Genomic DNA, 18,262 nt, shown 5'->3' with positions numbered 1-18,262 from the left:
CCTGCAGGTTCCCAGCCTCACCCGAGCCCCAGCGCCAGCGCCAGCTCCAGCTCCAGCTCCGGAGGAAGGAGCAGAGCAGAGTGCTCTGCACTGGCTCCCACCCAGTGCCCGAGGGACCCCTACATGACAGAGTGGTGGGAGAGGAGACACTGGGAACCTGGCCCCATGAGGTTGAAACCTACAACCTGTGAATGGGGTTAGGGGCAGTAGGGCACGAGAAGAGGCCATGGTTGGATGCAGAACTCCTGCCCCACAGGTGCCGGGGGGGCAGTTGTGTCCCCCATGACTGAGACCTTGTCTGGCCCGCCAGCCACAGCCACCTCTGGGACCTTTCCTTCCTTCCCAGTCTGTTCTCCTGGGATCCTCCACCCCGCCCTGGACTCTGTCTCCCCCAGAAACTTCTAAAACACTCACTGATGGCTCCATGCTTGTGTGTATCAAGAACCCTGAACTTGGGAGAGCATTTGGCCCCCTGTTTCCTCTTTCTCTTGAACACAGGGGAAGAGTTTCCCTTCATATTTCATTTTGGGACTCAGACTAAATCTTCACCGCTTATCAGCTCTGTGACCTTGGGCGAGTTGTGTAACCTCTTGTGTATCCTTAGCCAAAGATGGACTAGTACCTACCTTATTGGATGTTTGAAAAGGTCAAATGAGTTAATATGGGTCAAGCATTGATAATAATGCCTGTCACTCCTACAGTCCGTATCTAATGAGCGTAGCAATTGTTCCTTTCCTTTGGCCCCACATGTGAGTCTCTCAGTCTCGGGGTAACGGTGAGCACAGGGCGATAGACATGGAGACTCAGCTCAGGCTTCTTTGCTGGAGAATGAGTTGGGCAGGAAGTCTGTAGCTGGACTGGGTCGAGAACCCAGGGATGCTGAACTCCCAGCTTCTCCGCCTCTTCTAGAGCTCAGGGCACACTGTCACATGAGCCTTGCCCCTTCTGGGCTGGTGTGTCAAGCCTGGGGATCCCTCGGGCTGGATGGAGGACAGAGCTGGGTCAGGCAGAGGGGGGCCCGGCTGAGGGTGGCTTCTTGTGGGGAGCCAGCTCTAGCCGAGCCTGGAGGCTGTCACCATCGCCGCTCCGCTGAGCTGGTGGCCGGAGCTGGGGTTGCCTACTGTTTGAAGAGGCAGCAGCCCCGTCTTTGGCAATCAGGGGCTTGTGCCCAGACCCACTTATGCCTGAGGGAGAGCCTCCCCCCAGTCCCCTCTGTGGGCCCCTTGGGTTGGGAATTGGAGCCAAGATTAAGGTATGAGCTCCAAGAAAAACGTGTCCCAGCTAGAAAAAAAGAACACACTGAGTCTCTGATAAAGGGCCCTGCTAATTGTCAGGGTAGTGGTTTGGCTGCCTGGCCAGGATGGAGGTGTTATCTCAGGGGAGGGGGCAATGCAGCCCTCCCTCTCCCCTCCGTCTGTCTGGAGGCCCACGTGCCGGTCCCCACCCTCCATCTGAGAGGAAGATGAGGATGGTGTTAAGAATAAAATCTCGCCCATAAAGGGTGCTCTCACCCCTCAAGGCTTTCTTCAGAAGAACTGGCAGGGCCTTTCACCAACCTGCTTCCCTCAAGCTGTGGGGACCCCAGACTCTGTCTGCAGCTTTGGCTGAGATGCCTTGGCATTGGGGAGAACCTCCTTTCTTAAAGCTCTTAAACATGTTTTTAAAAAATATAAAACAAACCTTCGTATATTGTAGAACATTTAGAACATAGAGCAAAGAAAAAAAAAAAAAAACCTTCTTCTTATGACCTGAACCCACTGCTACTAAAAATCCTGGTGCACTGACCTCCAGTGTTCTGCCTATTTTTCTACAGAATTTAAAAATTGTATGATATACGGGGCGTTTGGAAGGCTCTGTCATTTTAAGCTTCCGACTCTTGGTTTCAGCACAGGTCATGATCTCGGGGTTGTGAGATCGAGTCCCACATCGGGCTCTGCACTTAGCGTGGAGTCTGCTTGAGAATCTCTCCCTCTCCTGCCCCTCCCCACCCTGAACGTGCACACGCACGCTCGCTCTTGCTGAAATAAATAAATAAAATCTTGAAAAAAAAATCATGATGTACATTTCATTTTTGCCTTCTGCCACTCCCTGTCTCCCCAGTGTGATTGCCTGAGGGATCTACCACGTGGCCGCAGCATCTTCTAGTGACCTCTCAAGCCGGAGATGGTCAGTGTGTTAAGCTGAGGGAAGGGGTGTCTGGCATGGAGGTGGGGCCGTGGAATGGCCTCAGGAGGCCCTGGTTTTCTGTGTGGATGAAAGATACTAACCTTGCCCTTTCTCTGTTCCTCCCACAGGTGGCTGCCCCCTGCATCCCTCCATCCAGCCGTGAACTGGTGGTGAGTGACAGTCCCTTCCCTACCCTGCTGGGCTCTCTCCCCTCTTTCTTCAGCTCCTCTGTTACAGCTGCCTTTAGGCCTAAGCATGCTGCTGGCCCCAGAGGGTTCTGGGCCATTAGGTAAGGAGGAGGAGGGGGACACTTCCCCAGACCGAAGCTGGACTGGGAGGAAATGAGTCATGAGGTCCCTTCTGACGAGATGCAGGCCCTCTTAGTTCCATTTGAGACCGAAGTCCTTGGAAAAACCCATAAAAGGGCATCTCGCATGCCTCTGGGCCAGGCCAGGTGCCTGTTGTTCTGGGGCTTCTGGGACCAGGGGACGGCACCTTCTTCTACCTGCCGGGTCTCGGGTCAGGTACCCTTCAGCCGGAGGGAGGAGAGTGGATGACCTGACCCACAGAGCTCCCCTGCCTGGGCAGTGGCTCGCATTCAGGTGGCCCAATCCGCCTCCAAGCTCCTTGGCTGACTCTGCTTTTCTGTTCTGTCTCCGTGTCTCCCAGCCCAGCCTCCCCTGTCAGTCTTCCAGAAGAGTGTGGACAGGGACGGGTCTCCTATGAGTTGTGGGCTGTGGGGAGAGGGGCTCGTTCCAGATGGATCCCAGCTGGGCTGATCTGGAACACTGGGAGCTTCTCCTCCCGTTGCTCTCAGGCGTCCCCAGCGCCCCTTCTCCCCAGCCCAGTGCTGGAGGTGGGCAGGGCCCTAAGGCTGGAGCGGAGGGCTCTGCATGTATGTGTGTTTGCGTGTGTGTGTGGGGGGCACACAGGACAGAGGGCCCCTATGGATACAATCCTGTTTATTGATACAGAGGAGCCTCTGGTGACACCAGTGTGGGTGGCCATTGGGGAGGGGACCAGGGTGTCCTGGCACTTTCAGGCGTCTGTGCGTCCACTCAGCCTGGACACTGTCAGGACCCCTGGTCCCTCCTTTCCCTCGGACACCCACTTACTCAGTGACAATGGTCGAGCCCATCCTCTTTCTGGACCCCAGCTTCCCTTCCTGTCAAGGGGAGTGCTTGCTCCCGATGCTCCCAAGGCCTTCTTGGTGCTGGAAGTGTCCCCTCCATGGAGGGTCATGGATGGGGTGAAGTAAGGTTTGTAGGGGGACTCTACGCTCGGGTCTCGGACGCTCAGACGCTTCGGGCCCATGGCCGCGTCCGTGTCCTCTGCAGCCCTGGCCGCCTCGGGCCCATGGCCGGGTGCCTGTTCTCTGCAGCCCTGGCCGGGCCCCGCCATGCTATTTCTCTTCCTCTCGGAGGCCCTGCCTCCCCGGTCTCATGGGGCTCAGACCCTTCTGGGCCTCAGCTCTGCCCAGCCATGCCTCTCCAGATGTGGAGTGTTCTTCGCACAGAGCCTGGTCACAGGTCATCTGACAACAGCAGGGGGTAGGGGGGGTAGGGGGAGGCCAGTGCAAGGCCTGGTTTGCAGCCACCAGCAAGAAGTCGCTCTGGGGTTGTAGAGGGTCACCGTAGCGGGTGGATGGGGAGGGGATGGGGAAGCAGGGAGTATAAGTCTCATCATTTCCACTCAACTGCCACCTCGCCCCTGAGAACAGAATGTCCTTGGCTGGTTCAGGGTAGCTGGGGGGTCTGGGGCTTAGGGATCTGCAGGCAGAAGCCAGATTCCTGGCCACTCAGAGCTTGTTTGTGTGAGGAAGGGTCAGGGGTTGGAACAAAAGGGAAGAGGTTGGCATTCGGGCCAGAAGGATTGCAGTTAGATACCAGAAGGTTCTTCCATCCCTGTGTCCTGTCCCACCTGTGAGGAGGGGGGCTCTAACATTCCAGGAGGCTGGGTCGGCCACGTGGTGATGGAGTGGTTGACGTACCAGATTGTGCTCCCTGAGGCTCCCCCCACCCCGCACCCCGCCCCGGCATGGTCAAGAGTGTGAGGGGGTTAGACTCCTTCCCTTTGGATCCTGGCTTCTCAGTCTCCGCTCTGTGACCTTGGACACAATGCTTAACCTCTCTGGACCTCAGTTTCCCCTCTACAGATTGGGAGTTGGTAATAGCCGCTGCCCTGTAGGGTTTTTAGGGAGAATAAAAGGAGCAAACGAGTGAATTTTTTTTTTTTAAGGATTTTATTTATTTGAGAGAGTGTGCACATGAAAGCACACAACAAGTAGGGAGGCGGCGGCTCTGGAGAGGGAGAAAAAGGCCCCCCGCCGAGCAGGGAGCCTAATGCGGGGCTCAGTCCCAGGACTCTGGGATCATGATCTGAGCCGAAGGCAGACGCTTACCCTACTGAGCCACCCAGGAGCCCCATGAGTGTATTTAATTAATCTGTATTCAGGGCCCTCCAGGAGCTGCCCACCTGATTTGGGGAAAAAGTCCAGCATCTTGCATTGGCATGTACAACCCTGCAGGATGGCTTTCCTCTCTGACATCTCCTTCTAGAAACTCTCTCCTTCCCTCACTCTGCGTTAGATACCTGGTTTTCTTGCTCTTGAACACAGCAGGCACGATCCTGCTCCTGGACTGTTGTCCCTCGTGTGCCTTCTGGCTGGGAGGCTCTACCCCCGAGTCCCCCTCGAGGCTCTTTCCCTCCCTCAGGTGTTCACACATGTGGGAGATGTCCCTTCTCCCCAGCAACTCCGTCTCCCGTGCCTGCTTTCCTAGTCCCTCCACCGTCTCACCACTGGGGACATGGTGCATCTCACTTCTAGGGCTCCCCTCCTCCCAGCACAGCAGCCTGTGTGGACAAGGGATTCATATCTATCGAGTTCACTGCTGTATCCCCACCACCCGCCACGTAGTAGGTGTTCACCGACTCAGCGCGCATTCACCGAGTGGCTGGAAGAAAGGCTTCAGCTGGATGCCCTGTGCGGGTAGGGGCTCAGCAAGTAGGGCTGCTGTTCCCTGGCTTGCCCGTGGGCAGGGGTCTCTCTGTTCCTGGGGAAGGGTGCTGGGCTCCAGAAGGACGCTCTGCTGTCGTCCCAGGGAGTGGGAAAGTGGCCCAGGGGAAACCGGGAGAAAGTTTGGCTTCCCCCAGAGAGCACTCAGCACCTGTTTCCTCAAGGCAGGCTAGGCAAGTGCTTTGAGCAGGTTCACAAGAGGGAGGAAAGGGCGGGTTGTATTTTTCCTTCCTTTTCCATTTGCTGCCTCCCCTGCAGCCCTGGCAGAGCTGGTCTGTGGTCTCCCTGCCCCCTTCCCTCGTGCCTCGCAGCGTGTGTGTCTGCTGTGGTTTCTCCAGGTCTCAGAGAGGGCACAGATCTCCCTCTGGCCATCTCACCTGTCTCGCTTCGATCTTACCCCACTCAGATCAGGAGCCCTTGTCCTGGGCACAGGATTTCTGCCTGCTGTGGGTCTGCTAGATACATTCTCCAGCCTGTGCCAGGCCAGCTGGGGCAAAGTGGCTTAATCTTCAACCCGTGTTTTCATCTTACTCAACAGATGTTGCCCAAGGCCTTGGGTAGAGGGTCCTAGGGTCACCTCCCTCCTGTGGGGTCCCCTGGTGGGGGCAGGATGGAGAGGTGAGAGGGCTTGTTTGGCACGGACACTCCTGATCCTTGGAAATTGCTGAAGCAGCTTTTCTCCACTTCTGAAAAATAAAGAGTCAAAAGGAATTTCCCGAGGGTGATAGCCAAGTGGAGTGGCCGCCAAGGTTGGCCGGATGGTGGGCCCTCCTGCACACAGAGCCTGGCACCCAGGAGACGTGCGCTGGGGACAGATGGGAGTGCAATGCCTCACCTCACCCAGAGCAGCCCCTTAGCAGGTGCTCAGAATGAATTGAAGGTGGGGTGGGGAGTCTGTTGGGACAGGAGGGAAGAGATGAATGGGACAGTGGGAATGCCAGGCTGGATTCTCCCGTAATAGCCATCAGAGCAATGGTGAGATGGTCACCCTATATGGAACTTTCTGCCAGACATTGTTCTGAAAGCTTTGCAAAAATAAACTCATTTATTCTTCATGACAACACAACAAGAGAGATGCTGTGGGATTATCCCAGTGTTACAGATGAGGAACTGAGGGGGCCACAGAGCTATTTGAAGGGGGTGTGGGATTTTGACTCAGTGGCCCAGCACTGCCGTCCGCCTGCTTGACCATCAATCATGGCAGACGCCATTCACTTGCACGACACCTGTGGTTCTCAAAGCCCTTCCTGGGACATCAGGCCACGGGGACCCCACGGTGGATTCTGTGGAAGTCAGGGCATGTTGTCAGAGCTACCTGGGTAGGCCGAGGAACAATGTGGGGCTCAGAAAGACGAGGTCACCTGTTCATGGTCCCACGGGAGTTGGGGGGTTGGGTAATGGGGTGCTGGGTCAGGAAGAGGCTTTTAGATTCCTGGTTCTGCTTTCTCCCCAGAACCTCCTGGATGCTTGCTGCTGATATAAATACTGATGACAGCCAGGTGGACTTTTCTGGGATTTCTTTTCCTTTCCTTTCCTTTCTCCTTCCCTCTCTCCCTCCATTTGTTTAAAGTAGAGTTGACACACAATGTCATATCAGTTTCACGGATTGGGATTTTGTAACAGCGCCAACCACAAGTGCACCTAGCTAGCTCAGGGCCTGGGATTTAGAGAAACGTCTGTCTCTTCATCTTTCTGTCCGTCTGTCCTGCCCACAAACATTTCCTGAGCAGCTGCCTTGTGCCTACTGCTGTGTCAATGCTGGGGCTGCAAAGTTCCTTTCTGCCACAGTGCGGCTTCTAGGAGGCGGGTGGGGTTGGGGTTGGCGTAGAGCCATAGGAATGAGAGGACTTTACACACCATTTGCTCTAGTCCTGCTCTGTTTCAGGTGAAAAGGAGGCTCTGAAAAATTCTTTTGACTTTAGATTTTTTTTTTGTTGTGGTAAATACTAGAACATAGAATTAATTACCTTAACTGTTTTCAAGTGTATAGTCATGGTATTAAGTTCGTTCCTGCCCTTGTGCAAATGTCACCCATCCATCTCCAGAACTCTTGTCATCTTGCTCAACAAAAGTCTACCCATTTAATATCTTTTTTTTTTTTAAGATTTTATTTATTTATTCGACAGACAGAGATCACAAGTAGGCAGAGAGGCAGGCGGAGAGAGACAAGTCTACCCATTTAGCAAGAACTCTGCCCTCCCCTTCCCTAATCCCTGCTTACCACCATTCTCTTTGTATCTCTATGAATTTGGCCACTTAAGTACCTCAAGTGAGTGAACTCATATGTGTCCTTTTGTGAAGGGCTTATTTCACTTAGCACTGATGTCCTCAAGCCTTCCTGTGTTGTGATGTGTATCAGAATGTCCTTCCTTTCCAAGGCTGAATAATATTCCGTTGTCTGTCTGTGCCACAATTTACTTACCTGTTCATCTGTGAGTGGACATTTGAGCTACTTCTGGGTTTTAGGTGTTGTGAATAATGCTGTTTTCTTGCGAGCAGCCATCCTCCTGGGTGTAAGGTGGTGGTCTTCAGATTTTGAGATGACTTTCCCAAGGTTCTCAAGTGCCAGATGTGAGGCAAGAAGGCACCACGGTGCCTCACGGACGAGGAGGAGGATGTGATGTTCTGGACAAGTGGGCAGAGCCCTCAGCTTCGACGATGCCATCTTGCCCTCCATTAAGGAGAATGACTAGCAGTCATTGAACTCTAGGCTCTGATGATATTTCATCTTCTTGGTTTGAACTCTAGGCTCTGATGATATTTCATCTTCTCGCCACAAATGTCACGAGAGGCCATCTTTGGGAGGATTCTAGAAAACGGAGCAATGTTAGGAGAGATGAGCCCGATAGAGTCTTGGTTTTCAAAGGAGAGAGAAAACTGGGCATTACGTTCCAAAGAAGATTCTCAGAGTGGCGAGGGAAGCTGAAGATCTGCATTTGTGCAACAGGGCTATGCGGTTTGGAGAGGGGAAATAGGGAGCAGATGCAGAATGGGAGTGAGAAAGTGGGCAAGGGGAGATTTGCTGTTGCTCCCTGGAGTAGAACCTGGTAAGTGGAGGTTCTTACAAAGAGGAGGAGACTTAGATGTAAAGAAGAGCTTTCTCCTGTCGTGGGGCGGGGAGTCGCTGTCTGTTGCTGGAACCCATACTCACCAACACGTACTCGGTATAAGGCGAGTGTTCCTGGCGAGTTCCTTCTCTTTGGGGGGACTGGTGGAAGTCCCGCCTGTAGACTGGGCTGTGAAAGGACATGGTTCCTGGAGGTCAAGGCATCCATGAATGTGCTGACCACCATCCGGGGATCTCCATTAGGAGAGACCCAAGTCAGGTGAAGAGAAGCCTTTGAGAGCCTTGTTCAATGGGGGAGAAAGAGAGAAGTGTCAGATGGAAAACAATTAGTGCCTGTATGGGGGCTTCTGACCAAAGGTGGCCTTGGGGGCCTGGGAAGGAAGCAATCAGTCTGTGCTGTGGTAGTTGAGGAAGTCTGTCTCTTGTTCCAGGTCTAGTTTAAGGTTTGAGCAAATGGAAGAGAGGAGGGGAGGAGGAGGGAGAGCTGAAACAGAGAGGGGGCAGGGCCCTGGTATGAGTTACTGAGCCTGTTGGGAGCCGGGGCAAATCCAGGGTAAATATTTTTGGCCCGTCTGCCCTTGCTGGGGGCTAGTGGGGACCAGGGAGTTCTGTGTCATTTTGGTTGGTGGCCCTGGCTGGGATGAGTGCAGGAATGGAAACAGCAAACATGGCATGTGTGGGGAAGGGCCCGATAAGGGAGGAGTCCGCAAGCCAGGCAGGGGAACTTGAACTTGATGAGCCAAGCAGTAGGGCCAGGATGGGTCCTTGAGTGGGGAAGCGACCCAGAGCCGGATCTGAGAGTCTGCTGCCAGCTGTGGGGTGTGGCTCGGTGGGGAGGGGCTGTGGGAGGAGTGCTGGGCACGGGCGCTCAGCTGGAGTAGAGAGAGAGCATGGCCAATGGTGGCCAGAGGGGCACAGAGGAAGGGCCTGGGGACGCCTGGACCCCCAGGGCCCTGGCTGAGGGGAAAACAGCATCTGATGCGGGAAGGAGGAGTGGAGGAGTACTCCCCCGTGACCTGGCCGAGTGAGCGCATGCCGCCCCTGCTGTTGCCCTCTCTCTGCCAGGAACCCTGGGCCGGGTCCCTCCGGGTGAGCTGGGGCCGGCCTGAGGACAGGAGTGGGCTTGCCCAGGCCCCTCCCTGGGTGGGGGGCAGGGAAAATCAGGCATCACATTTCATTCCATCACACCCTGCCTGTTCTTTTTCTCTGGTGGCCTAGGCCTGCCCAGGAGAGGATGGAGCCCCTGAAGGGACTTCATGGGGAACCAGGCCATCGGCCTCCTTCCCAGCCTGGCAGGGCCTAGCCCTACCAGTTCCGCACCCTCTCTCCAGCCCCCCGCCCTCAGTGTCGAGGCCCACCCCCAGGAGCTCCCCCCTTTCCCAGGATGGTGGTAATTAATACGGGGCAGGGGGTGGGTGGTAAGCAGGGGGCAGACACAGGCTTGGAGGTGCAGACCTGGACACTTGGTTTCTGCATCTGCTCAAAGGGGTTCGAAGAGCTCCATGAGAGGCCCCAGCTGCTGCGGGATGTTGGGATGTTTTACCCTTGTGGTCCCGCTCCCGCTGGGCGGACTGGGGGGTCTGTCAGGTGCCAGCCTTGCCATGCCCCCTCTAAGTGCCCAGTAAATGGTGCATCCCTGCTCTTCCCTTTTGCTTCCAGTCCCTCCCTTCATCTGCTTAGGGTTCTATTTGTGGAGCAAGTGAGCCTCGGATAACCTGCTGTGGGTCCCCAGGCTGAGGACGCTCCAGCCCCCCCGCAGCCCTACCTGCTGGCTCCCACTGGCTCCCTTCCCGTCCTGACGGGCAGCGCCGCCTGTGAGCTCACAGTGGGTTGCCTTGGCAGGAGATGTGATGTCATGGGGTCTTTTTTGGCCTGAAAAACTGCCTGGATTCCAGGCCTCCCAGGGGGCAAGATTGGGGAGGACGGGAGGGGTGGAAGGGAGGAGGGTGTGAGGAATTTCTGGACAGAATGTTCCTCCGGAGGCCGAGTCCGCATTCTGCGCCAGACCCCTCCCCCTAGCCTGGGCTTGGGCATCTACCCCTCCCCCCGCCATGGCCCTTGCCTTTTCCGTCCTCCACAGCAGCAGCCCACAGATACATTTTTTCCCAGCCCACCCTCCCTGAAGGCCACCAACGTGTCATATGCACGAACCTCTGGGCATCTTCCCAGCCACCCAGCCCCTTGAGCCCACACGGTTAGGGGTGGGTATGCATGCATGGAGGGGGCGTGCATGTCTTTTTTTGGAAAAAAAAAAAAAAAAAAAAAACTTAAGCAAAGGATGTGCAGTTTCCCTTATCCGCCCTGTGGTTCACAACCCCTCACATTCAGGAAGTTCTCGCTGATGTCTGATCTCAGTGTCTCCTACTGCCGTCCACTTCCTCCTCTTCCTATGGCAGTGGACTGAAGGAGTCTCTTCCTCCCGAGGACCCGAGAAGGTTCCACTCCAAGTCACAGAGAGCTTGCTCCCGATGGGAGGGCTGTTGACCGAGAGGAACTTTTAGTGAGTGAGGGTCTTCGTCAGGGAGAGGAGAATGAACCCAGTATGGAGCGAGGCCAGGTCAAAGACCAGCTGTGCAATGTTGGGCAAGTTACTGAACCTCTTGGGCCTTTCATCTCAACTGCAAAGTGGGGTCATGCTTACCTCCCCTGGGCGGTTCCGAGGACCTATGATCATGGAAGTAAAGAACTTGGTATTGTACCCAGATCATTAGCACTTTGGGAACTGTGATTGTTAGCACATTGCTGTTATGAAAAGGTACCCCCCCACTCCCAAAGCTGGGCAGGAAGAGGCCAGGCAGGGGAGGCATGCAGGGTGGGACACTTGAGGGGGCCTGGCTGTCAGCGTTGTGTGGATGCACGTCCAGCAAACTGAGAGTGAACGCCTCCTGAACTTTCCTGCCCGAAGCTCCTCACCCCAGTCCCTGGTTTTGAGACCCTAGAGCAGAGTGAACTGGGAAGCACAAGGTGTGGCCATCAAGGGACACCAGGTCCAAACCCTGCCTCCTGCTTGGAGTTGTCCTGCCTGGGGGCCAAGAGTATTCTGGAAGACCCCTGGTGGGGCTGTGCGTTGGCTGCCCTCAGCTTTGGAAGGCCTGGGGTCCTGAAGAATGAGGTTTTGTTGGGATGCCTGGGTGGCTCAGTTGAGTAAGAGTCTGCCTTCAGCTCAGGTCATGGTCTCAGGGTCCTGGGATCGAGCCTCGTCTCTGGCTCCCTGCTCTGCGGGGAGTCTGCTTCTCCCTCTCCCTCTGCCTTCTCCTTGGCTTTCTCCCTCTTGCTGTCTCACAAATAAGTACATAAAATCTTAAAAAAAAAAAAAGCCAAAGACTTTGTCCTGGGCTTAGGTGTCCTGGTCTAGATGTGGGGGTGCTGTCTCTGTCTGGGTTCCATGGGCCATATCCTTCTGCAGCCGAGCCTAAGGGGGAGGGAAGAGGAGTGCCCGCAGGGAGGCATTCCGCTAACCGGGCCAGCAGACGAGGCACGGAGGCGAGGGGCAGAAGGTGAGCTCAGCAGGGGGCTCTCCTTTACCTGGGTGCCAACCCCAGTCTGGCCACAGACCCCACTGTGAGAGGTGGGGCGTCGTGCCTCTCTGTACCTCAGTTTCCGCATCTGTGAAACAGGGAGGGAGGAGATGGCTCTTCCCAGAGCCGGTGTTCTGAGGAGTGGTATGCAAGGATGGGCTGTGTCCTGGCCCAGATCCAAGCAAAGATGGAACTTAGAGACCTTTGCTCCAGAAGGGCCGGGGGTGCTGCGTGGTCAGCGGTGAGCGAGGTCAGGGGGTTGGGGAAGAGAGTGAGGGGCTCTCCTGGTCGGCTCACTCAGCTGGTATTTGCTGAGTGCCTGCAGTGTGCGAGGCTGAGTTCTAGGCTCTGGAGGCTGTGGGTACTTACGTGCTAGCAGGGAAGGAAGACCCTAAGTGAGATCAGGAAGCAAAATACATCGTGTGCCAGAGAGTGAGGAGTTCTAAGGAGAAAAATAAACCGTGCCACGGGGACAAAGGACATGTTTGCGTGGTTGTGTCCAAGGTGGGTAACAGCCCAGGCCGAGAGGGGCTCTCTGACGGTTGGCTCTGGCTTTGGACCCACAGCTCGGGTGTTCTAGAAGCTTCCCTACAGCATCGCCGGGGGCCTGGGGCAAGGTGGGGGCAGCGTCGGGGGAGAGCCTGCCCTCATGCAACCTGCCTCTTGCCCTTTTCATTCCCAGTAGCTCCAGAGCTGGCGGTGGCTGGGAAGCAGGGAAGCAGGGAGGGCTTCCATCCTGGGAGGACTGGGCGGGAGGAGAGGGGTGGGGAGCTCGGCCAGCACGCTGGGCCCTGTCTGCAAACGCTGCGGGGAAAACACGGGGCGTGTCACTCTGGATGGGCTTTTGGAAATGTTTGCCTTTCCAGGGAGCACCTTGACCAGTAAGTTGCAGGCATCTGTGGGCTGGCCTAGGGAAGGGGTGAGGGCAGGGGAGCTGCTGTTCAAAGGCTGCTGGCTGGGAGGGAAGTTTCTCCAGCTGGGCTGAGGCCTGTGTTTTCTAATATTGGCTCCCGTCTCCCCGGTTTGCGTCGTGCTAGACTGGGGAGGGGCGGACAGAGCAGGAGGGTCAAGGTGGGGCGGCCTGGGCCTCTGGAGCGTGTAGCAGGGTATGGGTGAGAAATGACAGCTGACATTAACGAGAGCTTCCTAAGGACAGGCCCCGCTCTAAGTGCTTCATGTGTTCCGTCCCATTTGGTGCTCACAAAACAGCACCCTGCAGGCCTGGTGAGGGGCCCCGAGGACAAAGTGACCTGCCTGGGGTCACACAGGACAGGAATCAGAGTGAGTTAGGACTCGGCCCCGGACGTTACGGCTAATGCTGTTCGCTTAGACCCGTGGTTTTCTAAGTGTCATTCCCAGGTCTGGAAACCTTTGAGAAAGGCACGTTCTTAGGTCCCACTCGGTTAGACCCTCCTGGCAGGGCCCGTCCCCTGTGTGTCCACAGCCCTCCAGGTGATTCTGAGGGCTGTTCGGGGCTGCTGGCTCACGTTCTGTTCTGCCCAGAGTCCGGGCCTCTTAGGAGGCTTCACCCAGAGCAGGATGAGAGGCTCTTCAGGGCCTGTCGTGGGCCTGGGGCAGTGCTTTGTCTCTGCTTTCTCCCTCCCACCCCACTTCTGTCCTTTCTGACTGCCCCCATCTAGGCAGGCTGGTGAAGAGAGAGGGGTTTGGGGTTGAGAGATCTGGATTCAAATCACAGTCCTACGGTGTAGAATCTGCATGTAGAAGGCCCCTGGGATCTGCTCTCCTGGTTCTCCTCCCCACCTGGAGGCCAGAGCCGCCCAGAGAAGACACGAGCCTAGGGTCAGAGGTCCCTGCCCGGTGGCCTGTGGCTCGGGAATGGGGGCTAGGAGGGGCTTGGGGGAGGACTGGGGTCTTCCAAGAGGGTGGAATGTGGCATCTTTTCCTCTCCGGAGCCATCCTCAGGCTCCAGGTGGGCTGACCTGGGGGTTGGGAGGGCCCCACTGACTTGCCTTCCCATCTCCTGCTCTGTTCTCGGGTTTTGTCTTCCTCCACTATCTAAGCTGCCTTGGAAAGCAGTTTTGACCTCAGCTCTCCATCCTCCAGGCTTTGGGGGGAAAGGAGTCCAGGCTGTTTCCTGAAAGAGTACTGCTACCTTGACCTCCACTGGCTCTTTTCCTCCATGCCCATCTTGGCCCTGCTGTCCTTCCTGATGGCAAAGCCTTTCAGAGGCCCTTCTGTCCATTACCCTGTCTTCTTCAGGGGTGAGGGGCTCACCAGGAATGGGGTTAGGGTGGGCATTTCTATTCGGAGTCACCAGCTCCTGAGCTGGTCCCTGTTCATCTTGGCAAAGGCTTTGCTTCCTCACCTTCACGGTCAAGCTCTTGTCCTTCTGTGTGACTCAGGGGACCCTGGAACCACTTCACTGGGTTGGTAATGGAGCCCCAGAGACTGGAGGCACGAAGTGGACCTGGAGTGGGGAAGTTTCTCTCCCGTTACGGGAGAGTCCAAGGAGGCCGCTTCTCAGGATGCCATTAGTAGAAAGCATGTCTGTTGGTCCTGGCTGGGAAGGGGTGGCACTGGCTCGTGGGACAGGCTCAGTCCACAGGGGTTATTGGTGGCCTCTACACATCCACCCCAGTCCCTGGACATGACCGTGGAACTTCCTACAGTGCTGCTTTGAATCTGTTTAGGCAGGTGGGATAAGACTCACCAAACCGTATTGGGGAACGAGACGTATTGCCGCGATGAGAGTATTTGTACCCTAAGGACCAGATACGTCGCCCAGAGGGCAGGCTTACTGGAGTCCCAAGATGGGAGGAAGTCCTTCTTGCTGGGTGTCCAAGAATGGCCTTGTGGGGGAGACGACAGCTCGTCGGAAAAGAGCATGGGCAGGGGAGCCGTCCCACAAGCAAAGGGCTGGATGGCGAATAAGCAAGGGGATCTAGGGGACAGGTCTGGATGGGGCCAAGCTCTGGGGCACTGGGGTCTGCAAGTGGCCAGGGCTTATGGTGGGGGGCCTTGGAAGCCCACAGAAGTTAAGACTCTGGCAGGCCTTGTCCTGGGCTGTGGTGATTTCACACCAAGAGCCTGAAGTCCCAGGATGGGGTATAAATCCTATTGTTACCAGGAGTAGTTGATGACTTTACCACTCCTTTAACCTCCTCTTCTGTGAAGTGGGGCTCAGGGGAGCTCATGGGACCTACCCCCCTGGGTTCTTGTCGTGAATAAATGAGCCGGTGTGGGTGAAGGTGTCTGGCCCAGAGGTACAGGTGTGACTTTTACCTGCTCTGGGTTCCTTTTTGAGGGGTCAGCACTGAGTCAGAGGCCTTGGTGAGGTTTGCCGAGCTGGGTGGTTCTAGTACCAGTAAGATTGTTTTTCATTTTCCCAACTGCCTCCCAAGCTTGGGGTGAGCCAGGTTAAGTCTGAGCCTTGGGCTGATGCCATGGGGCCGGCTTCAGGAGGCATTCTGCCCATGCGGCCACCAGCCCTGGGGAGAGAGCCAATCTGTGGCTCTTCACCCTGAGGCCTCACACTGGTTTCTCCCTGTGTTCACAGCCCATCAACACTGAGAGTGCCCCGAAGAATGTAGCCGACACGGTGAGTGACAGCAGGTGGGCTGGGTGGCGGGGAACACCCTGGGCCACCGTGGGGAGGCCCAAAGGCAGAAGGGCGATATGGGGGGAAGGTGAACACAGATGTCTGGGGATACCCTTTTGAAGTCGATTTGAGGAACTTGGGGGAGAGTGATGAGGATGTGGGTCACGTTGGGAGCCAGGCACGTGACCTCACTCATGTGTTCGGAAATGGATTGCTAGGGAAGTAGGCAGGTGGGAGAGGCCCATGGTTTAATGTGGGTTTCTTTATCAAATATGCAGAGTGCAAGAAAGCCGGGCAGATGTTTCCAAACAGATCTTTCTGACTTAGCAGAAAGACAGGCAGTTTCCCCGTTTCCTCCAGGCTGCGTGGCGGAGGAAGGGAAGAGAGTGGGCGGGTCCTGCAGTGGAGAAGCTGAGGCTGGCAGCCAAGGGACATCTCCTGGCCTTGGCCCGGGCTCAGTAGTGGGCTTCCGGTCAGAGGGCTTGCGTTCAGATCCTGCCTCTGCCAAGCTTCTAATTGTGCGACTGTTGGCAAGTCCTGGGCTTGTGTGTGCCTCAGTGTTCTCACGTGCAGAATGGGAACAGGAAGATCTCCCGGGAGAGTGGTCAGGAGACACAGGGAAGAGGGTTGGTTAGCTCTGAGGGGCTTTTAGTGGACAAAGAAATGCTAAACAGGGGCACCTGGGTGATTCAGTTCTTAAGTGTCTGCTTTCCGCTTAGGTCATGATCCCAAGGTCCTGGGATCGAGCCCCACATCAGGCTCCCTGCTCAGTAGGAAGCCTGCTTCTCCCTCTCCCACTGCCCCCGCTTGAGTTCCCTCTCTTGCTGTGTCTCTCTCTGTCAAATAAATAAAATCTTTTTAAAAAATGCTAAAGAAACAGCTAAGTTCCTCCGAGGCCCTTCTGCCAGCCCCTTACCCTCCCACCCCTGCCAGACCCAGGAGGTCAGAAACCACGGTGCCTTTTGAATACTTTCCTTGACTCCTTGTTCTGATTGCCTTTTCTCTGTCTCCAGGGAGAAGGAGCTTTCCGGGGTGGAAACACACGGAAAAGTCTTGAGGAAGACGTAAGTGTGGGGATGGGGTAGGGGAGAAGGTCCCGTACCTGTCCCATTTGGTGGAACATCCCTTGCCTCCTTTCCAGAAGGGCGGGCTGGAGTCACTCAGCTCCATGGCCGAGCAGGGGAGGAGGGGCTGGGATGGTGAACAGGCCCCATGTACTTCTGCACTGGGCCTCCGTCTGGCTTTGGTTTCCAGCTTGGCTGGCTCTGGAGCTCATTTGCCCACCGCTTTGCCAGACCTTTGTGCTGCTGGGTGGGTGGCGGGGAAGGCAGAGAGGGAGAACTCTTGGAGGCCTGGCGTGGTGGTGAGCAGTCACCAAGGTAAGACCAAGGACTAAGGGCCAAGGTGCAGAAGAACTTGTGGGCTCTCAGGGTCATCAGACCTTGGGGTCTTGCAGGCTTGGCTTCTTGGGAGAACGGAGCCTTTGAAAATGTCAGAGTCTTCTGTGTGATTTCAATGCCTTCGATTCAGGAGCAGCCTGGAAGGTGGGCCAAGCCAGCTGAGCCCTCTGGGCTCCTCTTGCCATGCATTTTTGGTAGAGGTCAAGGGGCAGATTCCTACAATGGAAAGACCCCAGGGAAGGGCAGAAGGGGCTCTTTCAGGACCCTACTTTGAGCAATGCTTGTGTCTGGGCTTGTCCTCACATCCCTGGGGGAGACACCCCCCAGCGCTGGGCCTTGCTCTTTCTTCCCCACCCTCCTCTGACAGTTTGCCCCTCTGTTGGCCTCTCCATCCTTGCCCGCCCTGCTCTGCAGAGGAACAGGGAGTGGTTTTGGCGGTTGGCACGGGGGGAGCTGTTGATGGCATGAGGCCCTATCATCTGACAGCTGCCTGACCCATGGTGGGGAGGGCCCCGGAGGGAGGTGCTGGGGCCGCAGGAGACAGCTCCCGTAGGCAGCCACACTTCTGTGGGGAGCCTGCCACTGTCGCATTGCCCTGGGGCCCGCCCTGCGAGGCCAAGGCGTTCCCCAGCTGCATAGCCTGTCCGGAGTGGGAGCATGCCTCCTAAATTAGTGGGGAAAGCTCTGTTCAAGGTATGCATGGGTCCCCTGGGCTCAGAGTGCAAGTGTCGGGAGGGACTCTGGTCCAAGTCTGTGATATTTCGGGGGCTGGGGTGTGGGTCAGAAATTAATTTTTGTGCGTACCTGCTACTGAGGACGAACAAACTTAATGCACATAGAACATATAATATGTGCTCAATAAATATTAGCCATTCTTATTACTATTCTTTTGACTAAGGGCCAGGAGGTGGACTGGGTTTTTATTTATATATTTATTTATCCCTCCCTCCTGCCCCCCCACCCCCAATGGCACATGCTCTGGTCTTAGTTGTTAGATGGGAAAATAGAGACTTGAAAGGGCTCAGTGACTTGGTGAGGGCCTTCTGCATCCCTTTCTGGGTCTTCTGCTTGGATCTGGTGTTACCGGCTCTCCGAACCCTTGACCCGGGGACGCTGTGTGAACCAAACCTTTTACAGTAGTCTGAGCACATTTAAAAGCCAAGTCCTAATGCTGCTGTTTCCCACAACTCCAGCCTGGGCCAGACGTAGCTGGTCGGGGAAAGCTATAGCAAGAGAGAGGGAAGATAGACATCATGAAGGACTTTTTGACGCCATGGTGGGTATGACCTTGGTCCTGGGGAAGAAAGAAGTGGCCCTTTATTTGGGACAGGACGTTATTTTAGAAGAAAATTTTGTTGATTTGGGATGAGGGTGTGTGTGTGTCTGGGTGTGCCACGGTAGGTAAGGGTTGTGTCCTGTCTGGATGTGGGGTGGGGGACAACATGAATCTTAGTTTAGCCAGTCTAGTGAAGGGAGCAGATTCTAGAATGGCCTGTGTACTGCAGAGGAGGCAAGACCTCACTTTTGAAGTTCCCA

General features: G+C 55.8%; 1 protein-coding gene across 4 annotated transcripts in view; it reads left to right on the top strand.

Moving 5' to 3' along the window:
- TNS1 (tensin 1) overlaps positions 1–18,262 on the top strand; it is a 180,067-nt gene that overhangs the window by 67,404 nt on the left and 94,401 nt on the right. For all 4 annotated transcript variants that reach the window (XM_059393448.1, XM_059393451.1, XM_059393447.1 and 1 more), the window contains 3 exons: positions 2,295–2,336; positions 15,285–15,326; positions 16,340–16,390. The gene's annotated coding sequence lies outside the window, so the exon portion shown is untranslated. The remainder of the gene's footprint in view (positions 1–2,294; positions 2,337–15,284; positions 15,327–16,339; positions 16,391–18,262) is intronic.

Source organism: Mustela nigripes, chromosome 3, assembly GCF_022355385.1.
Source record: "Mustela nigripes isolate SB6536 chromosome 3, MUSNIG.SB6536, whole genome shotgun sequence".
In the NCBI taxonomy this organism is placed as follows: Eukaryota; Metazoa; Chordata; class Mammalia; order Carnivora; family Mustelidae; genus Mustela; species Mustela nigripes.
This window is presented reverse-complemented; position numbering and strand designations above follow the sequence as displayed.